Raw genomic sequence first — 16,378 nt, forward strand, 5'->3', positions numbered from 1 at the left:
TGCAGTACGCCTGCTTTAGCAAGCTATTCAATATTTCACTCAGGGCTTCTTGCTTAGAAAAGCAACAGTGCACAGCATACAGTATAAGTGTACACAACCGCTGGGAGTAAGAACTACATTATTAGGTGTGATGTTTTTTTTGCAGCTGTTTAATATAAACATTATTACTGCCTATACATCAGGATTCCGGGCAATAAAGTGTTTTTTTTTTTTTTTCTTTCTTGTTGCTTGGTTGCATATTTCTGTCCCTGGCTTTGCATTTCTGTTCTTTCTCTTTAGACAGAGAATAAATTCTGCCACTTCTGTCATGACACTAGTCCCAGCTCTGCTATTAAATTATGGCTACAGGTGTCCACTGGCACGGCGCACACTATCATTGATGAATAGGGAGGATGCGGTGCAGCCAAGTCACCTCTCTGCTGCCTGTAGCGTTCTTATTTTATTTTTTATTTATTTTTTTACACACGTGCACATGTTGCCACAAAAGCTACACAGGTCGTTTGTGTCATTTCTCCTTCTCTGCATCCACCATGGCCCCTGTGAAGAGATTAAATCTCACGTGAGATATCTCCTACAAATGCTATTTCCAGTTGGAAATGAGCCTCAGCGTCCTAATAACAAAAGCGAAGCTGCCGCGGTTTGGAGATGCATAGCCTCTTGCAAAATAGGAAACCTTTTTTTTTACTGGGCTGTTATGAAGGACTGCATATGTTTAATATGTCTCCATTTGTGACCATTTTAAATGGTAGCTGTTTGTCTTCTGGTATACTAAGTAAATGCATTATTTAGTACGTTCATTATCATACAAGAACCCTCTATGTTGTTATGGCTTGAAATGTGTCCTACAAAGGCAATTTAAGCCTGCAACTTTTACTATATCCCGTAGCAAATAGAAGTGCACGCGGAATAAAAAGAGCTGGTAGGATAGAAATAGAGCGCTTTTGAAAAGCCATGAAAGCCAGGAGAGGATTTATCTTCAACTTCAGCGGCTGCTTTCCCCTCCAATAGAATCGTAACCGCACGTCCGATTTTGTTTGCTTTTGATTTACACTAAGGACATTCGGTTCACGATGGAATGATGAACGTGGAACATTCAATCAGAATTGTAGATTTGTTTTTCTGATAATAAAGTCTAGACGTGTTGAACAATGCCGAGCACTGCAACTTTTAGCACGTTTGAAAACACCCTACCTGCAGCATTTTTCAAGTGATCAAAAGCGTTTGACTGTGAATGATACTTTTCGTTGCCCAGGCGTGCCATGTTGGATTGGTTGTCTAAATCCTGACAGGGAGCTTGAAACATGTTATGTCTTATTTAGTTTGCATTGTGGTAGGCAAAAAAAAAATGTCCTTAGTCAGGCAAAGTGATTGCCTGTGCAGCGCATCTCTGTCAAGTTACTTATGTCGGAAGATGATCAATGCCAGCCTTCCTCACATCACCTGGGACAATACAGATTTGCCTTTTGCAGGAAGATCTTCATGCCTTAACAGCTGACTGTTCACTTGCTGCCTAATATATCCCGTCCCTTGACAGGTGCCACCGTAGCGAGATAATCAATATTATTCACATCACTCGTCTGTGGTTTTAATGCTTTGGCTGATCGGCGTGTACCATTAAAACTACCGGCGGGTGAAGTGAATGACGTCACCAATCACAGGACTTCTATGTGTATTATGCATCAAAATACTAAACTATTATTATTGCATTAGATACTCTTAAATAGTACACACCCATTTTTTTCACACTCTTACAGTTGTCAAGAGAAAATGAGAACTAGTGTTAATTTTGTCAGCTATTTTTAATTTTAGTCTTAGTCTTAGTCCCTGATAAATGTCCCTGTTAGTTTTTTTTAATCATATTTGGTCTATGATCTTATCCTATTTTTGTTTAGTCATGTTTAAGTTGACTAAAAGCTTGGATATTTTAGTCGAGTTTTAGTCAAAGGAATCTTTAAGTATTTTCATATAGTTTTAATCAATAAAAGTGTAACCTTTTTGCAAAAAGATTATTATTAATTACCCTTACAGTCAATCTAGTCTAGCCAAAACCCTGTTTTTTACAAAGTAATTATCTTAACATTTTAAAATTTATCTTTTTATCTTATGCACACACACACACACATACACACACACACATGAAACACTGGCATACACATATATGAAACAGTCACACAAATACTAACTTAACTGCTTAAACAACTACTGTACATATGAAATGCGCACACCAACTCTGTATGTGTGTTTGAGTGAAGTTTGATTTAAACCGTATACGGCGCCTCATACAAAATGGGCCCAAATGTCGTCTCTTCTCTTTGGCTTAAGCAATCCTGCTGTGATGATGATGAGTTTAAGATGACTGAGCTTGTAACCCAGGAAACACTACTGATCGCACCATAATGAATGAACATCGCCATGCAGCAGATTGTGACGAAAATTAAATGTTAATAAAAATAAAGACAGAGGTTTTATTTGTTTTGTTTTTTTAAATGCCTCTTTAAACAACACTACTGAGAACAATTAATCGATATTTTCGCGCCTATGTAATAACCTTCCGAGGTTGTCTCAGTATAGTTTACTCCAAATCCATATTGTGGCTTGCTTCACTTGTGCAATATGAACACAAAGAGCTTTAGATTCACTTCACTTTACTGCCGTAGTATTTTAGTCTTTAGACTGGCTGGAGAGAGATCATGTGCTTTTCCATTAGGACAATCATAAATGTGTCGATGCATCTGCCATGTTGAAGGTACTGTAAACCTGGGCAGTAAACATCTAGGAAATGGTGGAGCTGTGTTTTTTTCTGGTTAAAGGTCTCATCAAAGCTAAGATGGACAAGAAATAAACACACATTGTCTTTCAAATAACCTTACAATGTGAACACAAAACGAACTGAATCTCTTTTCCGTTGGTCCAGTTTAAGAAACTAATTTATAGATATGATACAAATTGCATTATATGGTCAGATTAACAGCTCTGAAAGACTTTTCTCGGATAGGATAGGGGATTAAGAACATATAAACCAAACATAAATTACTTTTGAAGCAGATAAAAGAAGCTAAATTGCTCTGAGCCAGTACAACAATAAGATTCCCTGAAAAAGAAAGATACAACAACAGTTTTGTGCTCAAATGTCCGTCAGTGAAAACTGGGTTACTTTAACAATGTGGACTCCATGTTAACTAAGAATGCACATATAACCTTAGAGCACAGTTATAGATTTTTTTTTTTTTTTTCGGTTGCCCAGTCTGCCATTATCCATATGGGGATGGGTTTCCTTTTAAGTCTGGTTTCTCTCCAGGCTTCTTCTCCATGCCCTTGTCACCTCTGGCTTACTTATTAAGGACAAAATAATAATGCTATAAATTTTTCGTTTCATTCGTTTTCGAATTTTAATTTCAGTAAAGCTGCTTTGTAAAAATGTCCTTCGTAAAAACGTGCTATAAATTTTTTTATAAAATTGAACTGAACAGAGCAGAGAAGGAAAACAACAGCAACTGATGACCGAAACATTGTGAGAGCTGTAAATGGGAAAAAAACGCTAGTAACTGTCACTAATATAAAGATGTAGATATTATAGAACTTAATGTAAAGAAGTTTTCACAATCAGAAATGTACAGACTATAGCACAAACTGAAAACCACTCATTAGCAGTTAAGGCCTGAGAAGGGGATTGATTGGAGAAACCACCAAAACAAACATCAACCGAAGAAACTGCATTACAAGCCCTGAAAAAGCGTTCCAAAGAGAAATGCAACTCAATGGTGACACCGGTGGCTTTTGCGGGTCCGATGCTGTTATGGCAAGTAGGAGACAGACAACCAAAAATTAAGTGCTGTTTAGTTTTGCTTAGACTGATGTTTACTACTACCACTACCACGACCACTACTACTACTAATAATAATAATAAATATAGTTGCAAAAAAGTTCAGGTTCAAGCACCTGTGCCATCGCGCCTGGGTGCACCACATAACCAGTGTGCTTTTGGAGCATGTTAAGACTTTCAAAAAAGGGGAAAAAATGCGTACATACACACAAATGCAAAAAAAAAAAAAAAAAAAATATATATATATATATATATATATATATATATATATATATATATATAAACACGCTTACATACAAATACGCTTAGAAGTGCCAGTCTGGTCCGGGCAAATTTCACGCCACTGAGGGGGTTCTGAAGCAATCGTCATATACATTTTCTCTTTCTTTTCCTTTCCCCAATGTAATGCCAGTGTCATATTATAATGACTGTTTGTACTTACCATAAGTTCTCCTACTCTGTTATTGGATTAAAAAACACAACATGAATATTAAAAACGTTGCCAGTGTCCCTGCTATTGGATTGTAGAACTGAAAATGCCTCGAATGTAATTATTAATATTAATAAAACCATAATTTTATTAAGCGTTAAATCCCACAGGACGTGTTCATCTGTTCCCCTTCAAAAACCCGGTACATACACTCGGTTATTACAGTAAGCTCTACTAATGTGCAGCTTGATATTCCCCTTTGAAAAATAAACATGGACTTGTTTTTCCAAGCAGAAACATTGTGTACTCCTACATGACGGCCGCACTTGATCAGAGTGGAATTAGTCAACTACGTCCAAATGGAGATGTACAGTGGATGGAGATAAACAGCCTCGTCACAGTGGCAGAGCATAGCAGAAAGCCTGCAGTTTGAGAAATAGAAGTTGACACGATGCAGCGAACCTGCTCCCATGTAAACGAAGCATTCATGCAATATTTATTGAAACGTAGCAGCTCGGATACAAGACTGCCTCTGTGCCGCCATCTCATTTTAAAACCAAGGACTCTGCTAACGCAACAATAACAGCACTGACCTGAGGGCAGCCAGGAGTGAATTGTAAGGTCATGTTAAATTGTGCCGAAAGCTGCGGGGAGGGGGCCGGCGGCCATGGAGCAGCTTGGGCAGTCAAGAAAGACAGCAGACACCACCCACCACCACTATCACACACACACACACACACACACACATCGTATGCAGGTTTGTGCCCCTGCAATTCAAGCCATTTACCAATGAGTTTGTTACTAAAACCTAGATTTAAAGCAGGAATGGAAACCTAAGTTGATAAAACACAGTGTTGGGGGGGAATCATAAGTTCATAAGTGGTGGTCCTTAGTTAGGCGGTCATAACTTACTGGTGAGCGAATTCTAGATATGTAACTATATTTTTACTGTTTGGATTGTTGCAGGTTGCAGGTATTATTATAGACAACCGTAAAAATTATAAATATTAAAATTCCAGAAAAAATATCTATAATAATTATTATTATTATATTTCTGTTTAGAAGTATTTTTTTTAAACCTTCTAATGATTCCACCAACTTACTTTTCTTTTCATCTCAGGTGCCATTTTAGCCAAACTAAAAGTTCTGCTGTTTGTGTTCATAATGTGCATTAGGCTGCATGTAAAATGTCTTTGCAAAACATTAAAAATAAGTTGGTTACCCTGTACTTTAGCACCTAGTAAACAGCATAATATAAAATTGCTGCTCGTCATGCCATCATGCCGTAAAGTTGGTGAATTTGCTTCTTCGCCAAACCGAGCAGATGCATAAAAATATTAAGGTGAACTTCAGTTCAAGGATGCATCAGGAAATATGTTTTCGGTGGATCTCAGCCCCATTACTACTCACTATGCCTCTTTAAACAGCAGGCTCCAAGTGGTACTGGGCAGACTGGTCTCTTTAGCCAGATTCTGTCCTACTGTATACTCCGTCAACGGCAACGTCCACAAAATATGATCATCTTACTGTCGGTCTGCACATGGCGTCAGCTGTCAAAGGAAGTCAGTACTGACCAGAAGCTGAAACAAAGCACACTAGGCAGCATCTTCTCTGTTGGCAGCTTCAAATGTATGAAGAGTCCACGATTCAGATTGAGCCACTCTGTATTGTCAGCAACCCAGGTCTTCGTTACTTGTCTGGCAAAAACTTTCTGCAGCTAATGATAACCGATGAATCAACACTGTGAAAATCTTATGCCAAGCAGATTTATGACATGCTGGCTGATAACATCAAATGAGATCTGGCTTCTGTAAAAACAATCAACTTGATGTTTGTTCTCCGACTTTGTTCGTCAGCATGCTCTTCATTACCTGGGACAATCACTGAGGCTTTGTGTGGGAAGGATGTCAAACTGTGATAAAAGCTTCTAAACTTCTCAAGGTCACCAATTATGCTCATTTCACCACATATTCATATATGCTTTACATCTTATACTCACCACTGATTCAATGCCAAATGTTCCAGGAATTGTTGCACTGATCCAGAAGTGTAAAAAATATAGTTAATACCTTGCACTTTCAGACAGAGCTTATTGAGAGAGAAGAATTGATGCCCTTGAGAGAACGGAACTTCATGACAAGTTCAAAAGCTTCCAAACTATACTGGATTCTGATGACCAGGTTATGATTATAGATGACATCACTGAAGAAGTGGGCAAGGCTTGCAGCAGTGCAGTCAAAGCAGCTGGTATGAGTGAGTCAGACAACCAGAGACTAATGCTGAAGAAGGTTTATTGCCTTTACAATGAAGCTGTCTGTGCACATTGGAATTCAAGGCTAAGTATGCTTGACAGCTTGAGCCATTTGCACAAATGCTCTCGAACACACAGGACAATACGATATATGTGTGAGATCTCATAAGCAAGCACTGCTGCACTTAAGTGTCGCTTTCATTGATGCCTCTTTTGTGTGCAGGAATAACAGATGTGTGCAAACCTTGCGCAAAGGACAGTGATGAGCTCAAATTCTGAAAGAGATTGTTCCTGGCCCGTATTGGCAAATAACTGCCACTAGCTGACTCTGTAACTTAGACTACATTACTGGAACTGTTGACTAATAGCATGGGCAAGTGCTTTAATGATGTAATTTTCAACTGGGTTCTTAGCTTAATTTAACTTATCAAATAACAAAATTGACATGCATTGTTAAACGGTGGTCCAGTGTAAAATAAAATACTTTTTAAAACAGTACAACGCAACTTGACTAAAATACTCCATGAAACTCAACTAATAACCATCCAAAGTTGCTAGTAATCAGTAATCAGGTGCTAAGGTTTATCCATTGTCTAGGTTAGGGGTTTACATTGGCAAATCTGTCACTACGGCTTCAAACCAGGTGTAAGCCCTCAACAGCTGGGTCCGGGTACTAGTTGTTATTGGTATTTCGATAACTTTTCTTTAGCAGACTCCAGAGCAACAACTTTACGAGGCATAAAATTTGAGAGTTGTTATAAAAATATCTTAGACCAGCATGAAGACGTGTCATAGGTTACATTCATACTAGGGACTTGCATTACCTGGGAGACCTGCATATGCTCATGGCGATTTGTTCTTCCGATTTACATGAAAGTTCTTGTTCGTGTAGATACACAGATTAGCCATAACATTTTGACCACCCACCTACTGTAATGTTGATTAGGTCCCTGCTTTTGCCACCAAAATGGCGATGAGACCTTTTTTCATGGAACAAGTATTGACCTTTTCAACAATTTAAGCTACAGTAGCACTTCTATCAGATCAGACTACATGGGCCAGCCTACTCAACCCACTTGCATCAGTGAGCTTTGGCCATCCACAACCTTTACGCCAGTTCAATGTTTTTTTTTTCTTCTGCCTTGTAGCATTTCTTTTTGAAGTCCTGACCTGTACATACCAGAAACATCCCATAAAAGATAAGGTAGTTGATCTGGTCCAGCCATCTAGCTATCAAAATCTGGCCCTTGTCAAAGTCGCTTAAATACTTAGGCTTGTCCATTGGTTCTGCTTCCCACACATCAACTTCAGGGACAAAATGTTCAATGATGGCTAATATATTTCACTTATGAGAAATTGTCACAGTAGACACTGTGACAGGGGCTAAATTGTGATTAGTGATTTGCAGGTCTTGTGAGATGTTCCCAGTCTGCAGTGATCAGAACCTGCCAAAAAGTGGTCCAAGGAAGGAAAACAGGTAAACTGGTGACAGGGTCATGGGTGGCCAAGGCTCACTGATGCACATTGGGAGGAAAGGCTTACTGTCTACTCGATCCAATAGAAGAGATACTGTAGCTTAAATTGTTGATAAGGTCAATGCTGGTTCCAATAGAAAGGTGTTAGAACACACAGTGCATTACTGTTTTGGTGACAAAGGGGGGCCTATATTATAAAACACAATATTAGGCAGAGGGGTCATAATGTTAAAGCTGATCAGTGTGGATTTCCAGTAGGTATCATTAGTACAGGATAATTGGGTTATGATGTAGAGAATTATGGACACCACTACAGTTTAAGGAATATTAAATGATTGTATTCTCTGAGCGAAACAATTCATATTAAATAATGATTTTTGTACACATGACACATGTTTTAATACTTAGTTTGTAATTGAAGTCTAATTAACAAAACAATCATTAATTGCTCAATGTGATTACTGTAGCTTAGTTGTAATGAAACTGGACATACTGTACAGTATATCAGAAAGCTTACTCATAAGTACCGTGGAAAAAATCTTATGCAAGTTTCTATATTATCTATAGCAGTGTAATCCCCTTTACATGGAAATATTAAAGAACCCGGGACAAAAATGAAATATAACTTTTAAACAGAAATTCAGAGCTTTAATAAGTGTCCAAGAGATGCTCTGCACAGCTCTACTATACTGTAAGTATAGCAGTGTCAGACTGCATTACACGATATCCTTGTATTGCCCATTGGAGCATAAATAGGGTTACAGTATGAGGTCAGAGCCAATTTAAAATAAGAAACTTTGTGTCTCATGCAAATATAGATTACACTAGTATATGTCGACAAAGATTACATTATTTTTTACCTTTCCTGAAAGGTAAGAAAATAGGTGTAATCACATTGGTAAAATTGTATTATATTCTCTAGAGGTTTTTTTAGCCTAAGACAACTAAACTAAAGATACTCCGTCTGAATGGAGAAGACAAGATGTCGATGCAGGCAAATTTCTATTAAAGTTTATCATATTTAACATCCCCAAAACTAACCTAGAATAAAAATTGTGATTGGTGAACGTATTAATCTTTAGCAAGCACGTAAAATCAATCGTAAAGCAGGTTTCTTGAAACAACATAAAAAAGGCTGCAGAACACCTTTACATGCTCAACAAAGAAACTAAGCAGAATGATGAACTCAGCATAAATGATTTAAGAAATGAACAAAACATGAATGAGACATATTTCTAGAAAACCAGAAGCAAATTTTTAAGGGTGTAAAATAAAGCATGGTCACATTAAAAGTCATGAGACCCACCAAATTGAAAACCATGTGGGCTAACAATGCCAAGGCTGAGACAGGACAGGGCAGAATTTCAGACTCAGGTTCAGGAGCGGTAGCGCAGAAGGAAACTGTCTGCTTAGAGAAAATCGATTGTAGATGGCACCGTTTTTCTGGACAAATTTTTTTCAAATGGTGGGCAAATATACTTGGTCGATATGCTTTGGTGGCCTGCCCAAATATACTCTGTGTCAGGAATACTGACTTGAGTACACATTCCAGACCTTAGGGTTGTGAAGAGGAGCTCTGCTTACAGATGTTGGTTAATTAAGTAAGGGAAGCATAAATCGAAAATAGAGTTACAATCATTTAGCAGAGAGATCTGTCCAAAAACCTCATTTTGGCCTAATAGCACTTTAGTATAGTTAGAATCTAAGTAGATTGCACTGCACTTTGCACAGTTCTTTGCTCTCATCTGGTACAACAGTACTGACATCTGCCCTATTGCAAGGTTTAGCCTTTTATTTTGTAACAGACTTTTATTTAACAACAGAAACCAAGAGGTTTTTTTTTTTTTCTAAATTGGTGCTGGCGATAATGTGCAGACAACATTTGTAAGATCCTTTTCATAGTCCTTGGGTGTATTGGTTGGTATAACCTGTGGAGACAAAAATCCTTAATCAAAAAAAAAAAAAAAAAGATACATTTATAGTTTTTTTTTTCTTTATTTTTTAAAGCAGCATTTTTCTTGATCTAGTTTTACCTTCAAGTCCTACAAAGAGTGTAAATAATCCAGACCACCTGGAATCTTCCTATTAAGAAGCACAATATTTAGAGTGGAAATGTACAGAATATAGCACTATAGAGAAGCATGGCTAGTTTTTAGAGAGCTGGGGGCTCTTTTGTCCCTGCTGTTGCATTCACGTCTAAGGTTAGGGAAGATTTTCAACATTTCAGTGCAATTGTGTGATTTCCAACATTGCACAATTGCAGTTAGCTTAGAGGCAGTAATTGAGTGATGAGAGTTGCTGAATTTGCTTCTGTGTGCTCTCGTTCTCTGCTGTGCTTTTATTATGGCTCCATGTTGCTACAACATAATGGTCCACTCCATGCACCAAAGAAAGCTATTTACTGCACGCAACTTGAAATTCATCTTCCTAATGCTTCACCTGGGTCCAGTGTTAAAATGGAATTTTCAGAACTTGCCAAAAATTATTTGTGGGTCTCCCATTAATTTTCACTGCATGGAATATTTGGTGGCACTAACCTTGTTGATGGTTATGCATGGTTTTTATTTCTTTGTTTCTTGCTGTCCATAATAAGTTCATGCATCACTTCTTCTTCTACTTTTTTGTCTTTCGGTTGTTCTCTTTCAGAGGTCACCACAGCGAATCATCTGCCTCTATCTAACTCATCCTTTTCTCTCACACCAATTAACTTCATGGCCCCCCTTACTGCATCCATAAATCTCCCCTTTAGTCTTCTCTAGACCTCCTGCCTTGCAGTTCCAACCTCAGCATCCTTCTAACAATATATTTACAGTCTCTCAAGTGCATGAAACACCTAATGATTTAATATCAGACCTTTGTGTTAACTTGGAATTACAGACAAAAGGTATTTTGCCAGACTTGCAATGACAATGTATCCAAATAAATATACTTCAATTTGGAGTTGGTCCCCCTTCTACAGCTTTAACAGCTTTCACTCTTCTGAGAAGTCTGTCCACATAATTTTGGGGTGTTTTTGTGGAAATTCATTCTGTAGAGCATTTATGAGGTCAGGCACTGATGTTGGACAAGAAGGCCTGGCTCACCAACTATGTTCCAGTTCATACCGACAGGTGTTCAATCGAGGTCAGGGAAATCATCCAACCATGTTTTTATAGTCCTTGTTTTGTGCATTGGGGCTCAGTCATGAGGGAATAAAAAAACTTTTGCCACAAAGTTGGAAGCATAGCCTCGTCCAATATGTATTGGAATGCTAAAGCATTAAAATTGCCCTCCACTGCGCATTAGGGGCCTGATCGAAACACCCGAATTAAATAATTTACAGGTGTGGGCACCACATAATATAACTTTGACATTGACTATCGATTATAGACCAGTGAACTAGTGACAGGATCATCAAGACTCACAACTTACCTACAGTGACCAAAGGCCAGTCTCTGTGGTCCGATCCCAAAGAAAAACCAATGCAGTACAAATCACAAAAAAAATAAAAATAAATCAATGCTGGCCATGGCACGGAGCACATCAGGCAAAGATACCAAGGCTGCTAATCCAATCTCCTCAGATCTCTATCTAATAGATCATCCATGGGATAGACCAGACAAACAAGTCCACTCCATGGAGGCCTCACAACAAACAGCATATCTGCCAATGTCCCGGTGCCAGACACCACAGCACACCTCTAGATGTATTGTGGAGTCATGCTGTGAGGGGCCAGAGCTGCCCAAGTGACACAAGAAAAGTCTAAACAATACTCTACAGTACGTAATGTTTTTTGGGTTTTTTTTTGCTGCAATTTAATAGCTGGGGATTCTTGGTATTCTCTAATACAAATATAGCACCTAAATTCAAAACGTGCATATTTCACCTGAACATAGTAAAGCTTGCATCTTGTAACTTATAAAGCTGACTACACACCTATTTTTTGGTACTAGTTTATGAAACACACACTTGACATCAGTAAACAATGTAACAATATACAATAAGGGAAAGAAAGCCCCGTGGGTCTCCCCAGCCAGAGAAAGCAGATCTAAACAAGACACTGTGACTAGATTAGATTATCCCTATAGCTTTCTACTCATAAGGTAATTCGAGACTTACCGCTTTTTTTTTCCTGCCTTGGGTGGCTTTTTTGAGTAATTTGGGAAGGTGCAGCTGCAATGCAAAAGCATTTTGTTTTGTTTTGAGTATAAATACAAGGACCTTAAAAAGATAAGAAGCATTTTTTCTTAATCAACACGCTGTAAAATTCCATTTTTATATGCTTTTTGTCAGTATAAATTTGACTTCTTTCCTTTTGCCCATCAGATTAATGATTACAGGCCCTGGATAATGACCAGCATGGGTTTCTTAAGGGCTGCATGCATAAATCTTGGTTATTTTTAAAGATTGTTAATAATAGGAATGACTGAAGTTCACCTTGATAAATTTATCAGCCAAGGTAATGACCCTTTCAGAATAAGTTATAAAGAATATGCCTCCATGCATGATCGAACTCGCTCGGAGCTCAGTCCACTGTACCATGTGCAGTTATTTAAAGGGGCCAGAATGGGAAAACACGAATTTATCATTTATTTGAGAAATTATTAAATCATATGCAGTGCAATGATTTCGCTTAATGCACTATTAAACCTTGGGTTAAGTGAAATCTGCTTAGCATGTGTTGGCATTCAGGAGCAAGAGTCAAGTGTTTCCCTGCGTAACCTTTTATTTCACATAGTGGTCTAGAAATAATTTTGAAAAAAGCCCTGTAAACGTAAGCTTTGTATTTAAAGTACAATCACATGCACTTTTTGTACAGAGGCTTTAAATTGATATTTAAAAGGTAATATAAAAAAATCCAATGTTATTATTATATTAATCATTTTAATCATTTTTCTAAGCCATAGTGTTCTGATATTCACTGTTTTTACATATTTGAAGAAACCATGAATACAGTATTAATGAAAAACACATGACACCTGACTAAACTAATAAAATTATCATTATTACTAATGAATTGTCATCTAATTCCACTGTTCATAATTTTACACTTCACTGCATTTGCACATTACATTTGCAATTATATTTTACATTCACTTCCCAACCCGAGCTGATAAATATCACCCAAAACGGTGATCCAGTGAGCATTTCACTCTGGCTAATCACTTGGCATGACTGTCACGGATTAATCTACAGGACTCAGCACCAGTCTTGGTTTTCTATATTAGTCTGTGTATTTCTATTATAACATTATGCATGCTTATGAGTTTAGTACCATGCAAAATGTACCACAAGTCCTGTCTGTGTGGTGGTTCTGTGCATGTTCTTCCCATGTCTACGTAAGTTCATGCATGCATGTCAAGCATATACTGAAAACGAATGTGGCTGTGACCAGGGTGCACTCAAATCCATAATCCCCCAAAAAATCTGATCAAACAAACCGATGACAAGAAATAAAATGATCTTTTTCCACTGAACAAGCTGTGAGCTGAAAATAACTGTGGATTTTTTCTTCTTTAGGCAACATATGCAATATACATATCAGCATGCAGGAATGCATCTCGCTGCATGATTTTGTAGTTTTATGCTTTTTCCTTTAGACTGAGGGCCTGATATTTTGATGCACTTTGGGCAAGACCCAAGTGCGAGTTCTTGCATTTTTAATATCAGAGCTGAGAAAGAGGCTACAAAGGAAACAGAGCAAAAGGTCAGCTATTCTACAGCAACCCTGGTTGAACAGTGATGAGGTAAAGATAGTGCTCAAGGGTTTAGGAATGGCAGTTATGGAGTTTGAACTCGCACCCTTCTAGGACCACAGTTGCTAGGCTCAACAAACACCAGGTTTCTACTTCCCTGGTATATAATACATTGTTGTGGATGTGTCCTGGGCAGATACTGTGATTGATGCAGAGATGTGGACTTGTTTTTCAGGCCTCCGGTTTAATCAGACATTTCTGATCTGTTCCTATGGTAACGCACAGAGACCCAGTTTTCACAGAAAGTTCAGGTCGTTAAAGGGATCAGAGCGCAGTGGTCAATTTTATTCAAATTAATTTAAGTAGATTCTATTCATTACTTGAAAAAAAAATCTTTTCAATATGTATGCATAGATTTTAATCAAGTTTCAAGTTAGATTAATTTAAACAGGCTGACTACAGAGTATCTGGGGATTAACCCTGTTTAAGCTAAAGAAATGATTTGATTTCTCCTCGAGTCTTCAAAAGAGGGCCCTGCTTTATTTTATATTCATTAGATTTCATGACCCAAATCAAAGTTTAACGCGGCAAAGTTTTTTTTTTTTTTAACCACTGTGCAACAGGATATCTCTCAATTACCAATGGTATGTGAGCAGGGAAGTTTGTTAACCAATCAGTTTGGAAGTCATCTTGAAGCGGTGTGCAAGATCAAGTCTCCGCTCAGTAAAGCAAGGAATCAAAATTGATTAAGGCTGCTGGGGAAGCATGACGGAGCAGGTTGTAAAAATAAAGAAAGAAAGAAAGAAAGAAACCCACAAGCTTGTTTGGAGACAGACATATGATGCATACCTGCTTGGGGTGTAAGTTTTGTTTGTTTATTTGTTTGTTTGTTTGTGCATAAAACTACAAAGAGGGACTTATATCGTTTTATAATGAAATTTCGAATAATGTATGGTACTTTGCAAATGTCTTGACCCCCTCCCCCAATCATTTAATTCTTCCAAAGAGCCAGAACTTTGTTTTTTTTTAGTCCAGTCTCTGTACCTGATCAGTTTCAGAGTTTATTTGTTTAAACCACACAGTGACCCATAATTCATACCAGCATAAAATAAAAAACAAACGTAAAGCATGAACCAGTAAGAAACAGGTGCAGATGATGACAGATAATTCAATTGACTTTGATTTAATTTTATAACAATTGCCAATGTTGCAAAGCAGCTTTACACAATCAAAAGAATTATTTGAGTTTGTATGAAATGTGAATGTGTAAGATTGTCCCTGATGAGCAAGCCAAGGACGACGGCGACAGTGGCAAAAAAAAACTCCCTAAGATGGTAATAGGAAGAAACCTTGGAAGGAACCAAACTCAACAGGGAACCCATCCTCATCTGGGTGGTACAGTAACGGACAGCAGGGATTGATCTGCATCATACTGTGTGTTAGGACTCTGGAAGTTCAGTATAACAGGAGATGTGTTAATGGTAATATGGAGTCCAGTTTGTTATTTGAGGCTCAGGTAGACTGTAGAAAAACTCCCGTTCTGAACTATAGCTGACAATATCAGGTGATAATCAGCCTGTTGATTAGTGAACTGGCAATGCTGAATATATATATATATGATTTAATGTGAAGAAATAGAGGGCGATTCAAGGTTTTGGCAGCCATTGGTCATCATTAAAAGCTCAACAGAGAGAGAGATAGAGCAGTTAGGTATGCAGTCACTTAATGTATAAGGTGAATGTATATTTAGTGCACAGTGCAGTCAGGGACTCACTATGACAGGACTAACTATGACAGCCTAACTAAAACAGAGCCAGAAGCAACCACAGACATGAGGGCTCCCTGGGAGGTAAATCAACCAGTTACTTCACCGTCAACAACCTGAGTGATCAATGAGAGTGGGGAAGACAGCATCTACAGTAAACATACTAGATCACCATAATACTCTATGTCCAGGAGTCCCCCAGATCTGCTCCTTTACCTTAGGCAAATCTATTCAGAAAAATGCTTGGCTAAATAATTAGACTTAGACCTGAGACTGTGTCTATTTCTCGAACATCCTATCATGTAGTGTTGTTACAATATATTTCTTATCTTTGTAGTATTTATAAGATGAAAGAATGCTATCCTAGTGATATTATCTACATGAGCTTCAAATAAAGGACTTGAAGCTGTAATCACACCAAGGTCTTTTACTGCTGCACATAATAAAACAGAAAGAACATCCAGAGTTACTGTGTGATCAGGAAGTTTACTTCTAGCTGCATGTGGTCCCAGAACAAGTACTTCTGTCTTTTCATTGGGAAATTAGTATGCATCCAGTGTTTAATTTCAATCCTCAATTTTTTTAACCTGGTGTTTCTCATCTGGATTTGGATCTAAGACATAATGTTGATGCTAATGGGTGTAAAAGAATAAAACACCTTGTTATGGGCTGCTACTGGGAAACAATCTACCCAGGGTGCGTCACACCACCTCCCAGACTGAATGACTGTCAGTAGGTAAAGGCGTGCAAATATTTTGCTACCTCTTTGCTCCTTTAAAAGCACATGTGCGCACTCACACACACACACACAACCACATACAGAAATAAATGAACAGAAGATACAGTTTACTGTGGAAGGCAACCACATCAGCCTGGAATTTTATGCAAATTCAAGTGCCCACAGTGCTCACATTCATCACTGAACTTTCAGTAAAAATGGCCCACCTTTTTTCCTTTTG

General features: G+C 38.0%; 1 protein-coding gene across 1 annotated transcript in view; it reads left to right on the plus strand.

Moving 5' to 3' along the window:
- Positions 1–16,378, plus strand: part of eys (eyes shut homolog) — a 330,983-nt gene that overhangs the window by 143,434 nt on the left and 171,171 nt on the right.

The sequence above is a fragment of the Clarias gariepinus genome, chromosome 20 (assembly GCF_024256425.1).
Source record: "Clarias gariepinus isolate MV-2021 ecotype Netherlands chromosome 20, CGAR_prim_01v2, whole genome shotgun sequence".
NCBI lineage: Eukaryota > Metazoa > Chordata > Actinopteri > Siluriformes > Clariidae > Clarias > Clarias gariepinus.